Genomic DNA, 26,824 nt, shown 5'->3' with positions numbered 1-26,824 from the left:
ACGCTGTGTTCAATCTACATAAAAACAGAATGCAATTATCTGCAAATCTCATAACTCATATTTTATTCACAATAGAAAATAGAGAACATATCAAATGTTTAAACTGAGAAAATGTAACATTTTAAGAAAAAAATAAGGTAATTTTAATTTTAAAAGTGATGGCAGCAACACGTCTCAAAAAAGTTGGGACAGGCCCATGTTTATCACGGTGTAGCATCCCCTCTTCTTTTAACAACACTCTGGAACCAAGGAGACCAGTTGCTGGAGTTTTGGGAGAGGAATGTTGTCCCATTTTTGCCTGATATTGGATACTAACTGCTCAACACTCCTGGATCTTTGTCGTATTTTTGTTGTTTCAAGATGCACCAAATATTTTCAATTGGTGAAAGGTCTGGATTGCAAGCAGGCCAGTTACCACCTCGACTCATCTACTATGAAGCCATGCTGTTGTCATAGATGCAGTATGTGGTTTAGCATTGTCCTGTTGAAATATACAAGGCCTTCCCTGAAAAACATGTCATCTGGATTGGAGCATATGCTGCTCTAAAACCTGGATATATCTTTCAGCATTTAAGGTGCCTTTCCAGATGTGCAAGCAGCCCATTCCATAAACACTAATGTACCCCCATACCTATCAGAGATGCAGGCTTTTAAATTGAGCGCTGATAACAAGCTGGAAGGTTCCTCTACTCTTTAGTCCAGAGCATGCGGTGGCCGTAGTTGCAAAAAAAATGCCACATTTTTATTTGTCTGACCACAGAACTGTTTTTCACTTTGTGACAGACCATTATAAATGAGCTTTGGCCCAGAGAAGACGGTGGCATTTCTGGATCATGTTTACATATGGCTTCTTTGCATGATAGAGCTTTTACTTACATTTTTGTATGGCACGGGAACTGTGTTCACAGACAGTGATTTTTTGGCCTCTTATCACTGTGTAGCATACTGCTGATGCGTTTCGTTTAAACTTGAACTTGATCAGAGCAAAAGCATCAGAGCGTTGGCTCTGAGGAAGTTCACGTTTGAACTAAACACGTCAGTAGTATGCTAAGAGGCCAATGCATTCCTTGTATACATGATTTCTTTGGAGGTAGCATGAAACCATCTTTAAATTGAGATTTTCATGGACTCCATGTCGGAACTGGAGTTGTAAAATCTGGAGGTTGGCTTCACAATTATGTGTTGAGGTAATGGATGATCTGCAGTGCCATGTGTGAGCTATGATGGTTTGCATTGTGATAAAATGATGCATGCATACATTTTATTGCAAAGCAGGGCATTAAAATGCATGGGAATGCTCTGATAATGATAGACTTGAGTGAATGTAAGAAAAAATATCTGCAGCACACACCGGCATGCACGTGAGCATGCTCACCATAACATGACCCTGCTACTGTAAACACCACAGTGCACCAACACACGCAATGTGCATTACCACAATGCATGTACTGTAGTGAACATGTGTACATGATGTCTGTGTGTATTTTGTATGTGTGTGTGTGTGTGCGTGTGTGTGTGTGTGGGGGGGGGGGGGTGTTTTTTTTCTTGGGGGGGGGGGGGGTTGTTTTTTTGCTATTTTTTTTAATTCAAATATTTTTTTCCACTGTGGGAAATATCAGGAGTCTGAAAATACCCCCGAAGATTCCCCCATGCGTTAAAGAAAGAGAATCCTCCTCTGCAGCCTTGGCACTCATTCACCACTTGAGGAAAAGTAGGCTTTTCCAGGTAGTTTTAGCAGTGACACATGCAACTGACAGATAAAAATTGACCAGTTGTTTGCTGAGGTTGTCCCTGTTTTCACTAAAGCAAAACTGTTCTGCCACTGGCCAATTTTTGTCAAACTATTATTAAGAATTATGAGACTGCAGGTGATAAAGTAAAATTGTCTGTACCAGGACAGTTTATGAGCAAGACGTGCCAAAATGTACAGGCAGTTGTTTACCTTTAAGAAAAGGGAAAATGCATAACTTGAGTATGACAAACAATGTACAATTAAGAGACTGCAGAAAATAAAGCAGTGCAAAACCGGCCAGCAGCAGGACAGTTTTAATTGCAGTGACTAACTTTTACTTTACTATGGGGATGGGGTTGTGGTTCATGTGAGTGATAAAATGCCAGGTGTTATAGATTCGTCATGTAGTTTTTTTTCTTTCAAACAATGCAGTGGCATGCTACAAACAAAATGCAGCTCCAAAAACAGATGGTTAACATTGAATGCTGTGCTTTGCGTACCCCAAAATTAAAGGGCCATATTAACATAAAATAAAAACCAATACACTCCCTCATTCCTGAAACAGAACCCCACTTTTTTTTTAAAAGAAAGCTTTGCTGTGAAAAAAAAAGCAGTGTCATGTGGCCATGTAGTGCATTCTAGTTGAAAAACAATTAAATGCAGAGAATTTTCACATAAATTTGCTGTGAACAGGATCCTCATCCCTAGTAACTGGGCACTGGGTAAAGCTGAAAAAACTGGTGGCGCCAGGGAAGTGGTAAAAACAGAGCCAGGCAAGAGCTACACATGTCATCTATGCAGTCCTAACTACTCATACTTAAAGTTGGCACCATCTCCTCGTGGAATTCATTTGGGATGGACACATCACTGTGCTCTCCACCACTTGAGCAGTCAGAGGCATAACTAGAACCTTCAGGGCCCCGGTGCAAGAAACCATGAAGCCCCCTCCCAACCGCCATGGCACCGTATGGTTAACAGGAAGACTGCCGAGGTTTCCAGCAAGCGCGGGGCCTCAGGCAGCCGCTTGTTTAAAATTTTAGTGCTGATGTTCTGTCGAGAACGCCGACCCAGTATCTGCGCTTACGTACAGATGGGATTAACCAGGAAACCGGCATTATTTACAAAGTATTTGTTTGTAATGGTTAATTGTGACCGTTAATAATATACCATCTATGGCAGTGAATGACGGATGGAATATTATTACAACAATTAATTATTTAAATGAAATACTTTGTAAATAAATCAGTTTCCTCGATAATACTGGTCTGTGCGCAAGTGCAGATGCTGAGGTCGGCAAATTCCACTACGTCGGCGTTCTCAACAGAACACCGGTATCTGCTTTTAGTCTTGGGGCATTTTCACGAGTATGAGTACTCGTGAAAATGGCCAGTATTAACACTGGTGTATCCCTACTTAAAAATATAATGCATTGCTGGGACTTGTAGTCCTACATAGTTGGAGCTATTCTGCATTGCTGTATAATCATCATACAGCAATGCAGAATACCACCAGCCATGTGGGACTACAAGTCCCAGCAATACATTATAATAAAAATCAGCACTACACACACACACTTCCTCGTGCCCCCCCTTCCCACTCCAGACTTCAGGGCCCTCTTCCTTGTCTCTGCGGCCAGGGGGCGGGGCTAAGAGGAAAGGGTCCTCACACAGTAGAATGTGCTGCCCGGCGGTGCCTGCAGCACATTCTGCGGGACCAGTGACAGCCTCTACATCCCTGCCGCACTGCCGCCCGTACATGCTGCGGGTGGCTGTGCGGCAGGGAAGGAGCTCGGGAAGACCTCTTTTTTTTCTTCGCTGGGCCCCCCCAAGTGGCAGAACGCCAGGGCCCTGTCGCAATTGCGACCGCTGCGACCCTGGTAGTTCCGCCAGGGAGCCATTGAATGCAGTGAAACTGGGATGAGGAGAGAAAGCCAGAAGGACCAGCCAGGAACAAAGGAAATATATGCCTTCACAGAGCAAGATAAATAAATGAAAAAGGAGTAAGAATAACAGGTACAGCTGAGTGAAGAAAAGATGATGGTACAGGAGCAACAGGAGAGGAGAAAATCAGACACAATAGAAGGAGAAAGAATGCAAATCTTCACTAAAAAGCAACTTGGAAATGTTCTATTTTAAAGTACACCTGTCACAGGAAACTTATTTAGCTTTGAATCTTGACACTTTCTGATTCTCTTACTTTGAACACATAAAGAGATATGGAATTTTTACTCTTTTCTGACAGCATACTTGTATAAAATCCAGCAAAGTCCAGTGCCTCTTGTGCCCCTCACATCAGGTATTCTTTAATCGCAAATGTTTTTTTTTTAAATAGAAAATAACCAGAAGGGGGCTTTTTATTTTCTGTAATTGTTTAGATACCTATAATCAAGGACCTTGTTTAGGAAAGGTTAAACCTGTATCGAGACTGCATTAATAAAAAATTGCATTTAAACAGTTTTTCCAACTCACAGTTCCACTCTATACAAAGCTAAGAAAAAACTTTATCTGAAATATGAAAAAGAGGAATGTAACTGTGGCTGGTCCCAGAGCTGTAATAACATAGGGGTGTTTGTAGCACCAGCTCCAGGCCTACCACTAAAAATAGGCCCGGTTGCCAGATTTACATATGAATTGATTGCAGTTTTTACATATGAATGAGCAGTGACTCATTCATATGTATATTATGCAGAGAATTTATATGCAAATTATTATGTGCAACCCCCCCCGCCATTATAGAAGGTGGTACAGTCCGGGATTCTGGTAGTGTCTCCTTGAATGAAAGGTATTTCACTTCAGCTGTTCCATCCAGGGTCTGCTTTAACTGTGTGGTATCTCTGTGGTAACATGTCAGTGATCAGGGCCCGTCATATTTGGGGAAGAAGAAGATGAAGAGAGATTGTGTGTACTATTACTGTACAGCAACTGCAATGCATTTGTGGTCTAGCACAGCAATACAGATTGGATCATTATTCATAACCCTTTCACAATATGACTGTGAGCAGACAAAGCCAGTAATACTGCCTGAAAGCTGGGTTTAGTTTTGACAATGTCAGCATTTCTTTAAGGGGTTATGTTGGTCTCCCATCAACTGTGTGAAATGTCTGTGATGACATGAAAACAATAAAAAGTATCCTGTGGCAGTGGGAGAAGGGGCAGATCACCCGGGCTGCTATCCAGAAGGTGAGATATACAAGAGAGACAATTGTATGCAGACACAGCAGAGGGATGATGAGAGGGAGAGTGGGAGCAGAGGGGATATGGGGGAGCAGAAGGGACATGGGGAAGAGTGGGAGCAGAGGGGATGTGGGGGAAAGTGGGATCAGAGGGGAGATGTAGGAGCAGAGGGGATGTGGGGCACAGTGGGACCAGAGGTAAGCTGTGGGATATGTGGGGGAAAGTGGGAGCAGAGGGGAAATGTGGGAGCAGAAAGGATGTGGGGGAGAGTGGGAGCACAGGGGTGATGAGGGTCACAGGTGGTCTCCTCACTGGAGGATTGTGGGTAATAATAGACAGGGATGGATTTAGCTGATCAAATAATGTGCTATAAACAGTCAGGTTGCGTTCAGTTGAGTGTAAGCGTTCATCTGCACAGTGAGAATACCTCTGTTATATTGCTGGTTAGTGAGAATACCTCCATTACATTGCTGGTCAGTGTGAATACCTCCGTTACATTGCTGGTCAGTGTGAATACCTCCGTTACATTGCTGGTCAGTGTGAATACCTCCGTTAAAATACTGGTCAGTGAGAATACCTCAGTTACATTGCTGGTTAGTGTAAATATCTCTGTTACATTGGTGATTTGTGTGAATACCTCAGTTACATTGCTGGTCAGTGTGAATATCTCTGTTACATTGGTGTTCAGTGACTAATTTTATTACACAGGATTTTTGCCACCTTTAACCCATCAGCAGCCACAACAGATGTTGCAGGACTCGGCAGAACATTCCGTGTCACATGATGTTTTCTATATATTATTTATAAATGTGTTTGTAGTGTTATTGGTCAATTCCAAAAAGCATGTGTGAACCTCTTACTCTTGGTTCCACAGGCATGTTTATAATCCTACATGCTTTTGCTCTGTTCCTGCCTCATTGTTGTGCAGGTCTGGCTGCTTTAGGTGTTACTGCATCTCAGTTACTGTTTAATATACAGTAGTTTGCTTAAGGATCAGTTCCTGCCCAGCCTCCCAATTTACCTTACTATTTAGGCTGTGCTCAGACTAGCACTCCTGGCCTGCGCAATGGTGCATTCCTAGCCCTAGGCCCTAGTTCCTGTGTTTAGAATTCCTAGCATATCCCCATGTTCCTAGAGCAGTTCCTAGTTCCACTGAGTCCCTTTGTTCCAGAGTGTTCCTTGTATCAGTCCTGAGATCCCATTGTACTCCAGTGACCTGTGCTCTCCTGTGACCCTATTGGCTCCTTGAAAACCCTCCGAGAATCGTTAGTGGCCTGCTTGTTCGACAACTGCCGAACGGGCCGGTGTGCGCACACGCACACTGGACGTTTGCTGTGATCGGAAGCCCGCCCCTCACTTCGATGATCGCAAGTACGATCTGCCTGTCCAAGATGGGCAGATCGTACAAGCTTTTAAAGGAGAACTATGAGGTGAGTGCTTTTCACTCACCTCATAGTTCTAGCCAACCTGTGACAATGAGACTGTCACATGTCGGATCAGTAGATCGGGAGGTGAGCGAACACAGTATACCACGGCGTCTCAGTATACCACGAGTAGCAGCTTGCGGTATACTGCGGCGTCTCAGTATACCGCGAGCTACTGAGGCTAGGGTGACGGGAGGACGCTTGTTTGTGTCCTCCCGTTACCCCAAGGAGAACTATGGGGAAAAGCCTTAACCCCATAGTTCTCCTTTAATTAGCTTACGACCATCGCAAGACAAAAGTCTTGCGATGGTCGTAAGGTGAATGGGCACCTTTAGTCTCCAGGTATCCTCTTCCGCTGTCTGCCAAGTAGGGTAAACTTGGGGGTTGGGACCTGGGGTCAGTATGCAGAGAAACCCATCTGCACCATCAGGATCTCTGGTGAACACCAGCTGGCCCTTAGACTCCGTATCCCAGAGGTCCCATGCTACCTGCTTATTACTGTGGCACTCCGCTTTGACCTTGGATTCCTAGTTGCCTCTTATCCATTCTGCTCTGGCTTCCAGCTGCCCTTCCAGTTCTACAACTCCAGTCCATGGTTGCATACTCTACTTCTTGCTCCTGGGGTTGTCAGCCTACACTACTTGTCCCTCTAACCAGAGGCGTAACTAGAACCTTCAGGGCCCCGGTGCAAGAAACCATGAAGGCCCCCCCAACCGCGATGGCAACGCATGTTAACAGGAAGTCTGCCGAGGTCCCCAGCAAGCGCGGGACCTCAGGTAGCCGTTTGTTTAAAATTTTAGTGCGGTGTTCTGTCGAGAATGCTGACCCAGTATTTGCGCTTGCGTACAGACGGGATTACAGAGAAAACCGCCATTTATTTGCAAAGTATTTGTTTGTAATTGTTAATTGTGACCGTTAATAATATGCCATCCATGGCAGGAAATGACGGATGTAATATTATTAACGGTCACAATTAACGATTTAAACAAGATACTTTGTGAATAAATCCCGGTTTCCTCAATAATACTGGCCTGTGCGCAAGCGCAGATGCTGAGGCCGGCAAATTCAACTACGTCGGGGTTCTCGACAGAACACCGGTATCTGCGTTTAGTATCGGGGCATTTTCACGAGTATGAGTACTCGTGAAAATGCCCAGTATTGGCACTGGTGCATCCCTACTTAAAAATATAATGCATTGCTGGGACTTGTAGTCCTACATAGTTGGAACTATTCTGCATTGCTGTATAATCACCATACAGCAATGCAGAATACCACCAGCTATGCCGGACTACAATTCCCAGCAATACATTAGAAGTCAGCACTACAGAATCCCACTACACCAGCATCCCCCCCTTCCCACTCCAGACTTACCTTCCATCTCCTGCAGGGCCCTCTTCCTCCGTGGCCAGAGGGCGGGGCTAAGTGGAGAGGGTCCTCACACAGCAGAATGTGCTGTACGGCGGTGCCTGCAGCATATTCTGCGGGACAGAGGCGGCTCTAGACTTTGTGAGGCCTTAGGCGAAACTCAAACGTGAGGCCCCTCCCCCACTTACACCCATAATGAAAAAGGTTGTACGCAGAGAACAAGGGTGGGACGCAGAGGACAGGGGTGGGGCGCAGAGTACAGGGATGGGACGCACAGTAGAGATGTGGGGCGCACAGTAGAGAGGTGGTACACACAGTACAGGGTAATGACGCACAGTACAGGGTGATGACGCACAGTACAGGGGTATGACGCACAGTACTGGGGTGGGACGCCCCCAAGAGGCGGAACGCCAGGGCCCGGTCGCAATTGTGACCGCTGCGACCCTGGCAGTTCCACCAGTGCCTCTAACCACCCAAGGTGCTCTGTAAGCGTAGCTAGGGTCCACATCCTTGTGTCAAGATCACATCTCTTAATCTAGAACCTGACAGAGATCTTCATTGTGCAGTATATTCCCAATGTATTCCTATGGAAAAGGCCATCTATTATTGCTCTCAGCTTCCCATAGGAAGAATTGCCAGTGATTCTGTTCACAACCAATAAGATTTGCAACTCTACTGGGATTCTTTCCATGGAGATGTTGTGCAGCAACCAGAGGCCCCACAGTGAAGATTAGGGACAAGCAGGTGGCAGACTTGGACAGGAAGGGGTTGCTGGGAGCATAGGTAACAACATGCTGTAACCCCACACTGGGCAACACTGAGTGTGAGTCAAAAGGAGAAGCGTGCTAACTGTAAATCTGGTATATTGCTCACAGTGTGTCTTGTGTGCCTATTTTGTTGTTGTTTTTAGACAATAGAAAAAAAAGATTTTGAATGGCAACTCGAGAAAAGTAGAAAAATACCGCACTTTGCTTTTTTTAATTGTAAACAGTAAAATGTAGCTTAAATGCTAATTTCACATCCTGTTTAAAACACCACACCAAACTACACCCAAAAACACATGTATACGTGGGTCAGAAACTAAAGTCACTCGGTAGCTGTTCAAAGCCCTTTTAAATCAATCTTTACCTCCATGAAATAGTTTACATTGTATTTGAAAAGATGTTTTTTTTTTTTAAAGGCAAAGACTTTGTGACATACTGGCACTGACTCATGGATCACTTTCACTGGAAATTAGAAACATAGGTGAAAGCCAGCAGAAGTGGGAAGGGAGCCAGCACAAGAAGGAAGTTTGTGTTCTACAAGAAGATTACTCAAGAGCGCCATGGATGTTAGACCATAAGTTTGAAGCTAGCTTTATAATGGCAGGGAAAAAAAGTATTGATTTACCCATCGACGTTTATCACTGTGAATATCCCCTGCCTGGCTATTATATTCTGATAGTCGGCGCTTACCACTGTCAGAATACCTGAACAGTGATTGCATCTGATTGGCTGCAGGCATTTTTCAGCCTGACTCCTTCAACAAAAGTTGATTGAAAGGATTCATTCTGACAGATCCACCCACAGCTCAAAGTACTGCTGACTTAGCTGAAATTTGAGCAGTGTAAGGCCGGCGTAAAAAACTTTTATAATGTATAAACAGATCCCAGTGATAGCTCTAATGATAATGTAGCGCGTTTGGTGGCTGAAATATTTAACGGTATCTTTAGACAAAAACTAAAAATAAATATGTATTTCTATATAGAATTTCCATAAATTATATCCAAGTCCTATTAACCATATTGATCTAGAAGTTTGTAAACTTACTTATTGGAGATGCCCATAGGATGTACTTCCTCAACGCAGTGAGACACAGTTTCACTCAGCCTGCATTTCCTTGTATTACACCTCTAACTAAAGTGGGTTATACACTGTATAGACGGTTCTTTATGAGCTGGTGGAAATTCATACAGTGGGTGCCCCGTCAGCAGGGCCGGACTGGGACTAAAAATAGGCCCGGGCATTTTAGACTGAGCAGCCCAATCACGTGACCACCAACAGGCCCCACCCCTCACAACAGGGGGTGGAGCCAAACACAGAAGCGCAATAGAGGGTCAGGGCCAGCCACTAGTAAGTACCGGAGGGCTACAGCTGACACACAAGCCTTGCTACAACCAATACACAAACCTTGCAACACTATAGGAAGCTTGCTATAGAGAATATCTGTGAAAAAAAATAAGTTAAGGCAACTGGACTTGCTGTATTTTTCTTGAAGACGTTTCACTAGTCATCCAACCAGCTTTCTCAATTCAGAAATTTCTGAATTGAGAAAGCTGGTTGGATGACTAGTGAAACGTCTTCAAGAAAAATACAGCAAGTCCAGTTGCCTTGACTTATTTTTTACAGATTTACCATGACCTGGATGAATGAGAACCTTCACATACATATTGCTATAGAGAATCGGATCTCACTGGCCCTCCCAACCCCCGTGGCATTCTCTGCACTAAAGTAGCTAACACTCTAATGTCCTCCGCACAGTCACACACTATTATTATAAATTTATAAAGCTCTGACATATACCGCAGTGCTGTACAGAGAAGTCACATCAGTCTCTGTACAGAGGAGCTTACACTCTAATGCAGAATACCATCAGCTATAGAGGACTAAAAATCCCTGCAAAACATTATACCGGGCGCCCCCCCACACACTAAATTTACCCCACTCGGCTGTGGTCTCAGGTGGGCTCTGCAAGGTCTGTGGTGGGCTCGGCGCGGTCTCAGGCTGCTAAGCCCACCTGAGACCCTGCAGAGCCCACCATAGACCCCGACACAGATCTTGCAAATCCCCCCTGAGACCTGGTTGATGATTTTTACAGACCCTACACAGCCCCATGAGACCCTGCAGTCTCAGGGGGTTGTGCAGGATCTGCCCACCATAGACCTCGCAGAGCTCACCACAGATCCTGCAAAGCCCCCTTGAGACCCAGCAAAGCCCCCCACAGATCCTGCAGAGGCCCTGCAGGATCTCAGGGGGCTCTGCAGAGCCCCCTGAGATCCTGCAAAGCCCACCAAAGGGTATTGCACAGCACACCTGAGACTCTTTGGTGGGCTGTGCAGAATCTATGTTGGGCTCTGCCAGCACAGTCCTCTTACCTTGCACGGCCTGACCTCTTTGGAACACGGCCTCCTTGTCATCTTCGCTGCCCGACTGGAGCTTCAGCGACGCCTCCTGCCTCCTCCCTCAGTGTCTCTGCCCCCCCACCTCTTCAGTCTCGGGGGCACTCAACAAATTTTTTTTTCTCGTGGGGCCGCTTGCCACGTAGTGGCAGAGGGAGTTCCAGGGAGAGGAGGCAGCCAAACTTTCTCCCCAGCAGCAGGTGGAGCATCTGCAAAAAGGTGCAGCAGATACTTGTTCCCAGTGGCAGTCTTTGTCCCAGGGAGGGGAGGCAGCCATTCTCACTCCCAAGCGGCAGGCCATGGTGCATGGAGATGTAGGGGCCCCCCAGCGGGAGTTCCAGGAGGTAGCCGGCCTCTCTCCCCAGCGGCAGAGGGAGTTCCAGGGAGAGGAGGCAGCCAAACTTTCTCCACAGCAGCAGGTGGAGCATCTGCAAAAAGGCTCAGCAGATACTTGTTTCCAGTGGCAGTCTTTGTCCCAGGGAGGGGCGGCAGCCATTCTCACTCCCCAGCGGCAGGCCATGGTGCATGGATTCTCACCCCCCAGCGGGAGTTCCAGGAGGTAGCCGGCCTCTCTCTCTACTGATATGCAACTGATGCTTTTTCAACTACATTGCAGCAAGCTGTCGAGGCTGATTGGCAATTCCCTATGTTTCTTATTGATCCTCCACAGGGACTTTCTGCCCATTTTGCCCCTGAACCACCTATTTCTCCTCCTACTCCACCTTTTCTGCACTTCATATCCAGTATCCTCCTCAGGGCCCCGACAAGCAGCAACAGTGCCAGTCTTTGCCTCTCCTGGTCCTTTTCTCAAAAACTTGACCACAGTTGACCACCCACTACTTCTCAAAAATCTCCACTTGCTTGGCCTACAAGACTGCTCTCTCATGGTTCTCCACCTACCTAAGCGCTTCTTTAGAATAACCTACAAATCTACCTCTTCCTCTCCTCTTCCCCCTTCTGTTGGGGTCCCCCAAGGTTCTGTCCTTGGACCCCTTCTCTTCTCTATCTACACCTCCTCTCTTGGTCCTCACATGGCTTTCAGTACCATCAATATGCTGATGACACTCAAATATATCTCTACTCCACAACTCACCTCCTCAGTCTCCTTACGTATCACTAACTTACTAACTGACATATCAGTCTGGATGTCACAACACTTCTTAAAGCTCAATCTTTCAAAAACTGAGCTCATGGTATTCCCCCCCAGTGCACCCTCCCCCAGCTTTTCAATTATGATTGAGAACACAACTATCCAACCCTCCCCACATGCCAAGGTACTAGGTGTCATCCTTCACTCGGACATCACCTTTCTTCCCCACATCCAATCCCTATCCAAATCCTACCATCTTCACCTTCGTAACATCTCCAAAATACGCCCCTTCCTCACCAATGAAACCGCAAAATTACTCATCCACTCACTTGTTATCGCTCGTCTTGACTATTGTAACTCCCTCCTTATTGGCCTACCTCTACACAGACTATCCCCCCTTCATTCCATCATGAATGCTGCTGCTAGACTTATCTACCTAACCAACCGCTCAGTTTCTGCAACCCCTCTCTGCCAATCCCTCCACTGGCTTCCAATCGCCCAAAAAATAAAATTAAAAATATTAACAACCCCTTACAAAGCCATCCACAACTCTGCCCCAAGTTAGCATCTCCAACCTTGTCTCAAAGTATCACCCTAACCATCCCCTCCACGACTCCCAAGACCTCCTGCTCTCTAGCTCCCTCGTCAACTCCTCCCGTGCTCGCCTCCAGGACATCCATTGAGTCTCTCCCATTCTTTGGAACTCCTTACCCCAACCTGTCTGTCTATCTCCCACTCTGACTGCCTTTTGGCGATCACTAAAGACTCATCTCTTTAGGGAAGCCTATCACACTTCAAACTAACCACTGAACTCTTTCTCAAACAATTTACCCCTATACAGCTACTTCCTCATGTATCACTTGTTTGTACAGTAGAAACGGTCGCACGCCTTCCATACACTTTGCGATTATCGTACGGTCACGGGATTTCCTGCAATTATCGTATGATAATTGTACAGTGTACGGGCACCTTAATGGGCAGGGCCCTCCTTACCATCTTGTCTTGAGTTGTATTGTAAATATAATGTTTTCCCTATATTGTAAAGTGCTGCATAAACTGTTGGCGCTATATAAATCCTGTATAATAATAACAATAACTTAAAAAACTTAAAGGAGAAATATTGGGAGGGTAAAATGTACTCTTCACAATACTTAGAGCTGGTGTGCAACACTGCAGGTGTCACATGCCAGCTCTATAGATCGAGAGCCGAGCGATCACAAACTGCTGACCACTCAACTTACAATTTTCTCCCTGCGGAGAGCGTTGACTATCAGTCACCACTCTCCACAGGAATTCCCCCCTCTCCTCTCTGTTTCTCTAGCTCTCATTGAGGGGACAGATAGATGAGGGGATGGGCACAGCTGGCTCTGGTTCTAGAGAGGCAGAGCCAGCTGTCAATCAGGCAGCGGGGTGGATCCTGACAATACTGTCAGGATCTTTCCAACTGCAGTGCAGCTCTGCGCTGTCAGCAAATAGCAGGCACCCAAAAGAGGACTAAAGCCAAAGGTTTGGCTTTAGTTCTCTTTTAAGTTATTTTTGGCATTGCTTTGTCTCTATTCTTATTTATTAAGAATATTAAAATAACATATACATACATATCATAATGTAAAAAAAAATAAAAAAAATATATATATATATTTTTTTTATATATAAGGAAAATGTATTCAGATGAAAACAGAATTAAACAGAGGACAAATGTGCAATCGAATGTAAACTGATCAGTTATTAGCCATATTCTGTCATCCATTTTTCATGGTGATAAGAATGCCGCCCGTCTGAAAAGGGTCTTTAGATACACAAATAGAAAAACGAAAACTCTCCATTTAATAGGATTATGATATTTTGAGCCCCAGATCGTGAAACTCAAATACTGTTTATCCCTACCAATTTCAGCCACTTTCATGCCGCTTTCAATCATGTAAACAACCCAGTAAATCAAAACAACCTACCAACATTTATATAAATATATGCAATGTTTATTATAGCTTGCCTTGATCTACTTAATCGCTTTTACAATTGAAAACTGATTCAAAGCAGTTAAAGTTGCTAGAAAATTGCAGTATGTGTGGCCAGCATTCGAGCAGCTCCATCCTGCTAGAGTCTGTTCCTGAAATTGTAGGTAGCTGCTGTGGTTGTTTAAGCTGATAAACCAGCCTGAACTGGTTGGAACCGGTCTGATCCAGCTCTGTCCGCTTGTAAGGCAGCAGCTGTGTGTTCTTTCCTGCTAAACAAAGAGAGATTGTCACTGCAAGAACAAATAGCCTGAAGATCACAGCTAATATGTAAAGTTCTGTTTACAGTCAGAATGACTGTTGATTTGAAACAATTATTTCTGCTGTTCATTGAGACATTGCTGGAATAAGACCCATTCATATTTCTTTATTGTTAAAAATGTTGAAGACCGTGTATACATTGTACGTTTAATGGGTAAACTGGAATTAGTACGAGGTAAAAATTTGCCTCGTACTTGCAATTGCCACTTGCAATTTGCTGAGTTTATTTAAACAAATTCTGAATTAGCATACAACTCCGGTTTTTGTAGATGTGACTGTTTGTAGGCTTTATTTTATGATGGTGTTTATAGATTTAACTTATGACATGAGCAAATAAAAGGCTGTTGCCCATAGAAACCAAACTGTTTCCATTCAAATTGTGACAACTGCGGACTCGGCTGAAATTCAAGCAGCATGTGACCCCCCTTGGCACTCCTGAGCCGATTCAAAAACTTTTTAACCAAACAGTGACAGCAGCCAATCAACTGTTTGCAGATTACAAATGGAGAATAATCTTATTTATTGTTTTTGCTCCTCCAATGTTATCTGCTGGCATGCTATAAGACTAGTATGTGTAAACAAAATGCTACATCCCACCCTTGTACACATATGCTGTAGAGTTTATCCTACTACAACTTTATTGAAAACTTTTAAAAGAGTTTAAAAAGTGCACACCATAGGAACAGATTAGATTTCAAATGACTGTTGTCCCATTATTAAAAAATAAATGATTGGTAACTCTTTGTCCTTTGTCAGAGAATAGCTGCTGTTAAAATATATAATAGTTATAATAGCCACTGTAGTAATAATAATACTGTTATAATATAATAGTTATAATAGCTACTGTAGTAATAATAATAATAATAATAATGTTATATATATAATACTTATAGCTACTGTGATAATAATAATATACTGTTATAATATATATATTAGTTATAATAGCATTGTTATAGTGCCGAAAATGCAAGTCCCTACAACATATAGCACATAGACATATTCTCTTGCTCTCTCTCTCTCTCTGTGTTTCTATATTTGTAAATGATAGAATTCTCACATAGAGACCATAATATTGAATATTTTTAATGTAATTCTGTCCACCACTATTCAAATCTGCAGTAATGCCTCCCTTTCCTCTGTCTATTGTATATCTACTGTTTGCTTAGCAACCAATTCCGTGTTTCTCTGGTGCCTACAGCGGCAACATAAAAGCAAACAAAGGACGTACATTATATGTTGCGTATGCTCATATCGACTTTTGTATCCGTCATGGTTTAATAAACGATTTATTGCATAGCTTCTCTTTCTGAATTTCTATGAGAAGGTGTGGCAGACTGCATAGTCTACGATTCTCATGGGTGTCAGAAAGGGAGAGGCTGCGTTGCTCATGCTTTCCATCTAGAAATTGGGGGAGGGTTAAGCTTTCTGTGCTGCTGCTGAATGAGGAAGTCAATTAGCTTGTGGGGGATGGGAAAGAATCTTACTGGTTTTTTTTTTGTTATCTCTAAAAATGATCTCTTTGTGCTGTCTTCAGTATGCATGTTAGGGGAGGGATATGCTCTGAGCTAATCTTTGTGTGGAGTGTTGGGAAGGGTTTGCTGCTCTCCATCTGCATGCTTATGTCATGCTGTGCGTGTGTGTGGGGGATGGTTGGCCTCTTTCTTTGTTTGCCTCACTTCTGCTTCCAGATTATTCTCAGCAGGCTGTAGGAACATGTGCCAATTGTCATCTCATTTGCTGCTGCTGCCTCATGCAGGCACAGATTTTAAAATATGTGCAAGAAAGAGCTTGGTCTTCTTTTTTTTTTCATGGACAAAGGGGATTAATCATAGGTATATATTTTCCAGCATGCTGAAAATCTACACAGCATATTTTACAAATATATTTTGTGCCGATATATTTTACAGAGCAGTTTATGCAATTTCTGTCAATTCCTGTATCCAAAACGGGCTGACAATGTCATTTCTCTACCACAGACTTACTGGAAGCCAGTCAATTGTCAAGTGTTATGTGATTGCAGGTGGAAACTGGAGAAAAACTATACAAACATGGAAGATCATATAAATTCCATACAGTGTCCTTGATGAGAATTGAATGCAAGAGCTTAGTGCTGCAAAGGCACAATGGTAACCGCTAAGTACCATGTTGTTGCTAAATTAATGAGATTTAGTTTGCTAAAGCACTGTGCATCACAAGCAACTGGCATTTTTTCTAATACTATTTTTCACTTTTAATTTTTTTTCTGTGTCTTCTTGCAGCTCAATGCTTCTTATCTCCTGCTGACACAATCTATATAGATGCATTTCTGTGATGGCAGCGTGGAATATCATAAACTAGCCATACACAGATTTCTTTCAGATAGAGAAATGCTCAATCACCCCATCCACACTAATATATATCTATAGATATAGATATATATATCTAATCTATAGATATAGATATACATATCTATAGATATATATCTATCTATATCGATCTAGATCTATATAGATTGATTTCTGTTATTGCTGATAGTCTTGTACTAGCATGATAATTAAGTCAATTATCTATCAGTTTTTATTGTCAGCAAAGTTTGGCTTTGCACGGCTGGCCTTCGACCTTTTGTAGGGAATAAAGTTTGTAATCAAGTGACAGCGAATAAAAACAGTGGCATGAAAATATAATACTTTTACCAGAAAAGAATGTCATATATTCTGACTGAAAGCAGGCTTGGTTTTTTTGGCTGGTGAAGGCCATGAATGTGTGACAACACTCTCAATCACAACACCCTTCTCTGCATTGATAATGAAGCTAAAAGGCTTCCAAATCCAGAATCTGCAAATATTCCCCAAAGCTGGTTTCTCATTCAGGAACAGTTTAAAACAAGATAACAGGAACTAAAAAGCTGGTTAAAAAAATATACTATTCTGCACTCCTTCGAGCTAACAAAAAGGCGTGGTTTCTGTGATGCTTGCCTGAAAGAATAACATTGCTTGTATCAGGTTTTTTTTCTATGTGTGGGAGGTTCTGTCACTGACCTCTGATGGGGGAGGGGGAAGGTGAAGGGGTTGAATTTCCACGAACGGCATGTGATTTCAACACGTGATTCAGTTGTGAACTTAGATCATGTTTCAGACATAAATTTGCCTTAGGCTACCTATTAAATTTTTTTTGTTTTGTATTAGTATACATAACCGGTTTTCTATAAATCACCCCCAAACAGATATGAAAATACTTATAAAAATGTTTAAGCTTTATCAAAACACACACACACCCACCATAAGTGTGATTCTGTCTTCCCGTGGCCCTTAGCATGTTAGTAATGCATTTTATGAAATGTATAAATGTGTTTCTTGACTCTCTGCTCTGACTGCGTTTACATGTGTCCTAACTGTGTGTGTGTATGTCTGTTCTGATTTTGTTGTGTCCACTCCATTTGCTGTACGTGGGGGTGGTCTACAGCCTTTACATCCAAGGCATGCTATCAATCCAGAGCCTATGTGCTCCAGGAGGAGAATGTAACCTTGTGAAGGAGAGAGGTAATGAGTGGTGAGGTGAGTAATGTGTCAACCCAGTTGACCAGAGTTCATCCAAACCCGTGCAAAACTGTGACTGACACCCCTGATCCTGGGCCCAATCAGTTGCGGCAGGGGCATTCACCACCCCTGAAGCTGCAGCAACTGATTGAGCTAGGAGTGGGGGTGTCAGGCACACTAGAGGTAAGCAAGGAAAGAATTGCAGCACAAGCCATGAGGCAGTGAAGCGGATTGTTTACAGTACTGTACACAGCAAGAAGGAGTTGCCCTTCTGTAAATGAAAACTGGAAGGGGAGAGTGAACACAGGAAAGCAGACGGGAACATTCTCCATGACAGTGTTGCATTTAAATCGCCTCCGGTGCACCCTACAGACAACGAGAAATGCTCTTTTCTTTCTGTTTTGTATGGGATATATTTATATATTAAAGAACGCCTTTCTTTTAAAAACAAACAAACTGTATAGATATAACTTATGTGAGGAGAGAAAAATGGAAGCTCCATTGTTGACTTTTTTGAGATGCCGGCTCTAGGGCACTCATTCTGACTTCGCTAGCTACAAGGTGGCTGAGCATACTGTACAGCCAATGAATTCTTAAAAGGTAGCTAAGCCAGAATCAGGATAAAAGCCTAAGCAGCCACACCTTTTAAAATGTCAGCAAAGAGAATCTCTCTACAACAGACGGTTTATACCTTCTACCCCACTAGGCCAGCTGAATTGTTCTCCTTCCCATGGAACTGTCTACTTTGTGAGCAAAGCAACTCTGATTTTCCGGTGACTGCAGGAAATCTGTTCATTGCATAAACCTACAGGCTAAGCTAAAATGTTTGAGCATACATTAGTTGCACTGCAGGATTTTTTTCCAGAATAAATTGATAATCCAGTCACCAATTTAAAATTGAACTTGGGGTTAGTGTAAAATGTAAACTTACAGTGGGGCCACCTCCTGCAGTGCAAGGGTTAAAGTGGCACTAAAAAGTACCCTATTAACAAAAACGTATCCTATTTGTGTATCACTTGGCTTTAGATCCTCAAATCAACCCTGAATTTGTGCTGACACTGTCCTTCCTTTGAGAGGGTGGCTACTTTTGTTCCCCATGGTCCCTGCGCATTGTAAAGTAACCACCGCTCCAAGCTTGCTCCCGTGATGGAATAGGAATTGGCTGACTAGTAAGATGATGACATGACATCAGAAAATTACAGGCCAGTGATATTTTTTTTTTCCCTGGCACATACCACCTCACTTATTTTACTGGCACGGCAGGTGCAATACCGGCTATGTGGAAACTACTACCTACAGGAAATTAAAATATGGGCACCAGACCATGCATGATCTGGCTCCCAAAGATCTCCAATCCATATGATAAAAATGGATGTTTGTACTGAGTGTATGCTTAAGCTTGTGCTGTGGGGAGCTTAGCAGATCCCCTACAGCACTTTATCTTTTGGAAGAAAAAACAATAGTGATCTACCCAGCAAATTCACTATCCCTCCAAAATTGAGTCTACAGAAATACAAACGTTTTCCTAATTTGACTGTAAACAGCCATGAATTAAATAAATTAGATCAGCACGACAGCCAGGCAACTGGTATTTTCAGAAGGAGTCGACAGCAATGTTAACAGAGGTTTTCTCTTGGCAAACAAATCGTTTAACTTTCTTTGGAATTATTGCCCTCTGCTGGTGAAAGGAAAGAAACACCCATTACAAATGCCATATTGGTATCTGTTTTACTTCAAAGTGTCTCAGAAGTTGTGGTTACCTTTAAAACTGAACTATGCAGACACCAGACCAATGGTAAAAATGTGTTTCTGTTTTTGATTAGAATTATTCAGTTTTCATTAAAAGCGCATCACTGTGTCTTTCATCCATGTCCTAAAATGTATATGGTATTATTTTTAAATGTATGTGTATAGTATACAGGCCCATGGAACCCGGCAAGAATTTTAACCATCCTCTACACAATTTAAGGCTAACAGAATGGCTATATATTCTAAGAATAGGAATTGCACAATGTTCCACCTGTACTATGTCTTGTTTTTAATAATTGTTAAAAACAATTATGAATATTTACAATGGAATAACCTCATGCAAGCTGAAAAGCCTTGATATCCTTTTAAAGCAGCCCCAAACGCCTATAATGTTCCATGGGCCTGCCGTTCTAAACGCATATCCTCCTTCCTTACCCCCAGTTGTTTGTTGCAGCTCTTGTAATGCAAAGGGAATTCTCATAGAGTGCAACTGTGAAAAGGCAGAAAAAAAGAAAGAAGTCAATGAAACCAGGACAGAGTTGTGCCAGATAATTATTTCAGTGGTGGTGATGATGCTAGAATTGGGGCAGATTGAAGGTTTAAATCCATTATTTGTGTAGGTTTTTCAGATAATTAGTAGTAAAAGGAAAAATAAACATATGGTGGATGTAAATTAACATCCTGTGAATATTAAGTGAACCTAAAGAGATCACACTGTAAATGTAAAAATCTAGCTTGATGGCAGTTTGTTCAATTAAGTAAAAGGTTTTCGTATTGTCACGTTGATGTTGCTTCAAATTACAATATGAGGTTAGGGCCCTGCTGCCGGTGCTCAGCATGGAGCCTGTTGAAGACCTCAATTTAGGACAGACCCAGTGAGCTGCACACTGAGTGTCAATGACAGTCATGGTCCAGCACTAAGCCCAGAAGCTAAATTTAAATTCAGCTCCTGGACTTATGATCCTGCTACAGAGTGGTCTACAAGTTCAATCCATAGCGGTGTAGCAGAACACAGTAGGGGTTATTTATCAATTCTGTTGCACATCAAAACAATGTTAAACAGGGAGAAGCGAGAGAGATCGTGGGACAAATTTATTACAAGGTTGAGTCATAAATTCCTCCTTCAGCTGCTGTAAGGTAGCACTATGTCAGACTAAGGCTTGGTTCACACCTGAACGTTTTGTATATGCGCGTCACACGCGCGTTTTCCCCCCGCCAGTTTGCGCGTTTCTTGCGCGTTTTGTGCGCGTTTTGGTATTTTAAAAACCGCGCGGCGCACGCGCGTTTTGGAGCGACAACAGAGGTGTCCAATGAAAAAGAATTCTGGTCTTTCCGCAAGCGTCCAATGAAAGACTCTGGAGACGCAGCATTTCCTTTTCCTGTATCCAAAAGACCGTGTGGTGTCTTTGTCTTTTGTGCAGAGGAGAGGTTCAATTTCTGAATGCTTTCTTATGGATCTGGCTACACGAAGATTGCGACGTGCTGTGGTGGATGCCGAATTGGTGGGGCTGGTAAGGGTGGTAAGGGTGCAGTGTCAGGTTGTCTGGAGACACTTTTCAAAATAGCAGCGTCAATGGCCCTGGTTATAGTTTCCCGAATTTCGGTCTGTCCATCTTCAGGCACCTTTTTCAATTTGTCCTCCAGGCTCAGGAGGAAATGTGCCTCGCACGAAAGCCTGGGGAAATTTTTTTTTTCGGTTGTCCTATTTGCGGTTGCAGATTCAAATGACTGCTTCCGCTATATTGATGTTGGATCATACGGCAGCTGCTCAGATTCCGCGGTATTTGCCCACTCACAATTTGGACTGAGGTTGAGACGCGGGGATCTTGACCTCCTGTGGAACGCCGCGCTGCCTGGCACTGCGCAACCTGCAATGCCCTTTGTATTCGTAGGAGACGAAGCATTTGCTCTGGTTGAGCATTTAATGAGGCCCTACTCCATTCATGGGCTAAGCCTGGAGAAGAGGGTCTTCAATTATAGGCTCACCCGAGCACGCAGGGTTGTGGAGTGTGCCTTTGGCATACTCTCCAATAAATGGCGCTTCCTGCACTCGCCAATTAACATCAAAATCGAAAACGCCATCTCTGCGGTGAAAGCAGCCTGTGCCCTTCACAATTTTGTGCGTTGCAGAGATGGGTTCAATTTTGACGATTCATTGGCGCATTGCATGGAGAGTAGCCATTGCAGCGCCAGCCGTGGAACAACGAATGGTGGCAGCATTCGTGACGGATTTGCTGCATACTTCATGTCACCTGAGGGGGAGGTGTCATGGCAGATGCAAGCGATTCAGTCTTGATTCCCCTCCAAAAATTAAAAATCATTTTCCCTTGATCTGATACCAATAAAATATATTTGAATTGAAAACAGACTTGAGTATTGTTTTTTATAAATAGATGCATGCAAGTCACATGCAAACACTACACACAATTCAAATGTAAACGATACACGCACTTCACATTAACACACTTCATGCACGCATGCTACATGTAAAGACTACACGTATCTGACATTAAAACACTGCACGCCTGTCACATAAAAGCACTGCTAGCATCTGACATAAAAAACACTGCACGCATGTCACATTAAAATACTGCACGCATGGGACATACAAAACACTGCACGCATGTCACAATAAAATACTGCACGCATGTTACATTACAATACTGCACGCATGGGACCTATAGAAATACTGCACGCATGTAACATTTACATACTGCACGCATGTCACATTACAATACTGCACGCATGGGACCTATAAAATACTGCACGCATGTCACATTTACATACTGCACGCATGTCACATTACAACAGTGCACGCATGTCACATTACAACAGTGCATGCATTCTGCAATAAAATATTAAACACATAAAAACATTGCTGACATGTACCTTTTGATCCTTTAACTTGTTTGGAGTATGTTTCCCAATCAGGCCATGTAGCTTCACAAATATCTTCCCAGGCACGTTGCCTGATTCTACGGTTTTTGTACTCTGCATGTCTCATGTCGTAGAGACAGGGTTTTGCCTGCACCAGGCGTATGAATGCCTCTGAATCAAGTAGGCCACATCTACTGGAATCCTCCATCTTGCTCTTTTTCTTGCTCACACAACAAGTTGCAGAGGGGAGTGGTCTGTTGCCATGTGTGGAACGGGCGTTCTATGCGCGATTTCTGCTACAAAAACGCGCAAAAACTAATTTTGTCCGTTCCCATGGAAGTCTATGGCCGCGAACGCGCTACAAAACGGCCCAATACGCCGCAAAGAAGCTCCTGTACCTTTTCAGGCGTGGGCCATTTTGTAGCGCGTTGGGGACGGGCGGAAATACGGAAAGGTGGGAACGAGACCATTGACTACAACGCAATTTAGATTTTTGAGCGTTTTGTAGAGCGTTTTGTAGAGCGTTCGTCGAGCGTAGAACGCACTACAAAACGGTCAGGTGTGAACCAGGCCTACGGCCTGGTTCACACCTGGGCGTTTTGTAGCGCGTTCGAACGCTCTGCAAAACGCCCAAACAACCGAAATCCCATTATTTCCTATGGGTATGGTTCACACCTGGGCGTATTACAGGCCGTATGAACGCACTACAAAAACGCCCTACGCCAAAAGAAGTACAGGAGCTTCTTTGGGGCGTTTTTCGTGCATTTCCATTGGGATACAGCCAAGTAGCCCTGGGAAATGCGCGTTTGTCGTGCGTTTTTACCGCGATTCGAGGTAAAAAAACGTGCGGCAAACGTGCGTTTACAAAACGCGCGACAAATGCGCATATTTGATACGCCTAGGTGTGAACCCAGCCTAAAGCTGGGTACACATGGATAGATTTTTTAAAATGTTTTTTTCATTCAAGGCTTGGAAGGCTGAACAAAAAAAAATCAGACAGATTCTAAACCTAATCTTACGCTGTGTACATTGTACTCTGACATCGGTATCTGTCCGACAATTTTTGAGCATGTCCCTTCAAGAACAGTCTAATGATCAACTGTTGACAGGGAGATATGACCACCCACTGATCAAATATTGGCCAAATTCTATGGATGTACCCAGCTTAAAATCTGACCCTGACCACTTCTTTATTTTGTGTCTCCACAAGCCTCCCCGACAAAGCAGTGTTTTGGTGCCTGACCAACCAAATGCCAGTTCTGAGCACTATGACTTAGGGCCATCTTTCTCAGCAAGCCGTCACCCTGGGGTGCTTTCTGGCTTCCTCAGAGGTGCCTCGAAATTTTCACATTGTGTGATGCCTTTCCATAGTGCAGGCCAGACACCAACACCGTGGAAAAGAATAAAGCTAATGCAAGGAGGGTGAGATCCATTCAGAAAAAGGCAGAAGTTTGCCTCCATCCAGGTCTGCCCACCTCCTGGGGGACCTCTAATGTGAAGAAGGGTGCTATAATGTAAAGGGGGATTAAGGTGAAAAGGGGGATTGTGATGTGAAGAGGTGCTCCTGATTTTAAGCCCCCCTTCAAATCTGAAGTGAAGGGGGAACCCCACATTTTCAATTTTTTTGTGTTTGCGTGGGTTCCCCCCTTAAAATCCATACCAGACCCTTATCTGGGATTAGTCCACACGTTGTTTTTTACAATTTAGTTTTTACATTTTAGACCTGGGTGTCTCAAATTTTTGCATACTTTTAAAGTGTGCCATCACTGAAAATAGGTTAAGAAATGCAGACTTACGGTGCCCATACACCTTACGATTGTCGTACGATAATTGTATGCGATCGACTTTTTGTACGACAATCATAACGTGTAAATAGAGTGCCCGACCGATAGTACTGTACAATCGTACGACTTTTGACGGTCAAGCATGTTTGAAAACTTTGGTCGATCGTACGATGTTCTCATGGTTGGTGGCGTTTCCTTCCGTCAAAAGTCGTACGGTTAACACTGCGCAACGAAAATAATTGCGGTCAATTACCGCTTGTCATCCAGGTGTTTTTTTTTTAAACTACCGCTGATTGAACGAAAATCGTACGACGGTTCGATCATCGTACAAAAAGTTTCGTCCGATAATCGTAAGGTGTATGGGCACCTTAAGTAGGTAGTGAGGCATGCCCAAGATTTTACTAATACTTTCAGAAAGACAAAGGAGCGCATTTATAAATCTTTGGAAAATACACTCACCTTCTCAGTGATGCATTCACTGACAATCATTAACAAACATTCTCCGTATTTATAATATAGTGAATGTGATGTCAGTTACTGTTCAAAGCAGTAAATGTACACTATAAGGCCCCATTCACATGTAGCGACATACCTTTGCAGCGGCCGGGATAGCGCGACTTTCGGGGCGACGTTCCAGCGACGATCCAGCGACGGTAGCGCGACCTTCTCCGTCGGGCCCCATAGAAAAAAGCAAAATCGCGCAAAATCCGCCGAAAAAGGGTCCTGTAGAAGCGACTTGCGACCGCGACTTCCACTGAATAACATGCCATAACATAGCATCATCAAAGTTGAACTGTGGAGTCCTTCAGTTCTTGTTGATCCTGCCAGTAGATCCATTATGTTTCTACTCCTTCATACCTTTCCCGTGCTTTGCATAATGGTCCTCTACACATGGCAACAATGATTGCACTACATGTACATCGCGATGCACGCTGGAGTATGAGCAAAAATTCTAGTGTTATTATTTATGATTACCTTTAAACTGATGACCTGTAAAAGCTTTTTAATACGTTGCCTCTGGACCATTGTGGGTTCCAAATATTTTTGCCACTTTACATGCACACTCATTTTTGAGGCTGGACATGTTTGGTATCTATTTACTTGGTGCAACCTCATCTTTACAATCTTTACCAAAAAAATTGGATTTTAGATTGTGTTTGTGTGCAGTATAATGTATTTGAATGCATTTTTTTACTGACATTTTCGGTTTGATAAACAGTTGTGCAAATATCATGTGGTTTAAAAAAAATAGCAAATTCCACTGTTTTATTATCCAGGGAAAATACATAATTTGGAGGGGGGTGGAGGGAGTTGAAGCAATTGTCAGGCCTAAAATCAGCATTTTAACTAGGGTTGCCACCTTTTCTTCCATTGAAACCTGAACACTCTAGCAACGCATGGAAATTTTGGGGGAGGAATGAGTCATGGCTTATTCATATGTAAATATGCCACCCATTCATATGTAAATATTACAGTTGAGACTATTTTCAGTGGGGGGCTAGTAGCCCCTATCTTAATTTTGGTTGCCCCTGTTTGCCTCACCATTTAAAACCCGGACTGTCCGGGTGAATCCCGGACAGGTGGCAACCTTAATTTTAACGCATGTGCAAAAAAAGTCAAAATAGATCCGGCAGCGAAAGGGTTAAACCCTTTTCTGAGATTAAAAAAACATTGCTGTAACTGCTTAAAAAGTGTTAATTGGAGTTAGGCTTTACTTTGTTTTTGTCTAACTTGAAGTACTTTTAAAACTATGGGGTCTATTCACGAAGCTGCCGAAGGATCTGGCCGTAGCTTCGGCCGATCCTTCGGCTAGCTTCGGCTACAGGACCCCTTCGGTTCAGTAGAACCGAAGGGGTGCTGTACGGGCTATTCACAATAGCCCGTACAGCTCCCGATCATGGCCGAGCGGCTCAGCCGAGCCGAACGCATATGCATCGGCTCGGCTGAGCCGTGCTGAAAGCCAAAGCTGGCTCTTAGATCGGTCATTCACTCGGCTGCCCTCGGCAGCTTCGTGAATAGACCCCTATATGTTCATCTAAAACTATCCCGTCCTGGTTCTATGCAGCACTGGTCTGATCTCTCTCCCCTCTCTCCTGTTTTGATGCAGTTTGTCGCCATACTCCAGTACACAGCTCTCTCATGGAGCCCGGGAAATAGAACTTCCTGGCTGTAGAAAGCACCAACTGCTCAGACCTGAAGAAAAAATTATAGAAATGCCAAATGCCCTGTCAGACTTAGAGGTCATTTACAAATATGAGTGAAGGGGCACACAATAAGTTGCAATGAGGCTCGAATTCATAATGAACCCTGTTGGTTTGAAATTTGCAGACCTGCAAATCTATGTGCCTATTTACTGGAGCAAATTTTTTTTTCTGCTATAATGCACTGCATGGCCTTTGAACCCCTGCCAGGAAGCTTAGAAGTGCCAACAAATGGGCTTTTGGATGTCAGCTCTCTCACTATAAAAAGGGGGGCTCAGAAAAGTATAGTGTCCTCACCAATAAAACCACAAAGCTCCTCGTCCTCTTACTGGTTATCTCTCGTCTTGACTATTGTAACTCCCTCCCCGTTGGCCTACCTCTACACAGGCTAACCCCCTTTCAGTCTATCATGAATGCTGCTACTAGACTTATCCACCTAACCAACCACTCAGTATCTGCCCCCCCCCACCCCCTCTCCCTCGCG

The sequence above is a fragment of the Nanorana parkeri genome, unplaced genomic scaffold, assembly GCF_000935625.1.
Source record: "Nanorana parkeri isolate BGI_ZX_2015 unplaced genomic scaffold, ASM93562v1 scaffold1639, whole genome shotgun sequence".
NCBI classification, from domain to species: domain Eukaryota; kingdom Metazoa; phylum Chordata; class Amphibia; order Anura; family Dicroglossidae; genus Nanorana; species Nanorana parkeri.
The sequence above is the reverse complement of the archived record's forward strand: the minus strand, read 5'-3'. Positions refer to the sequence as shown.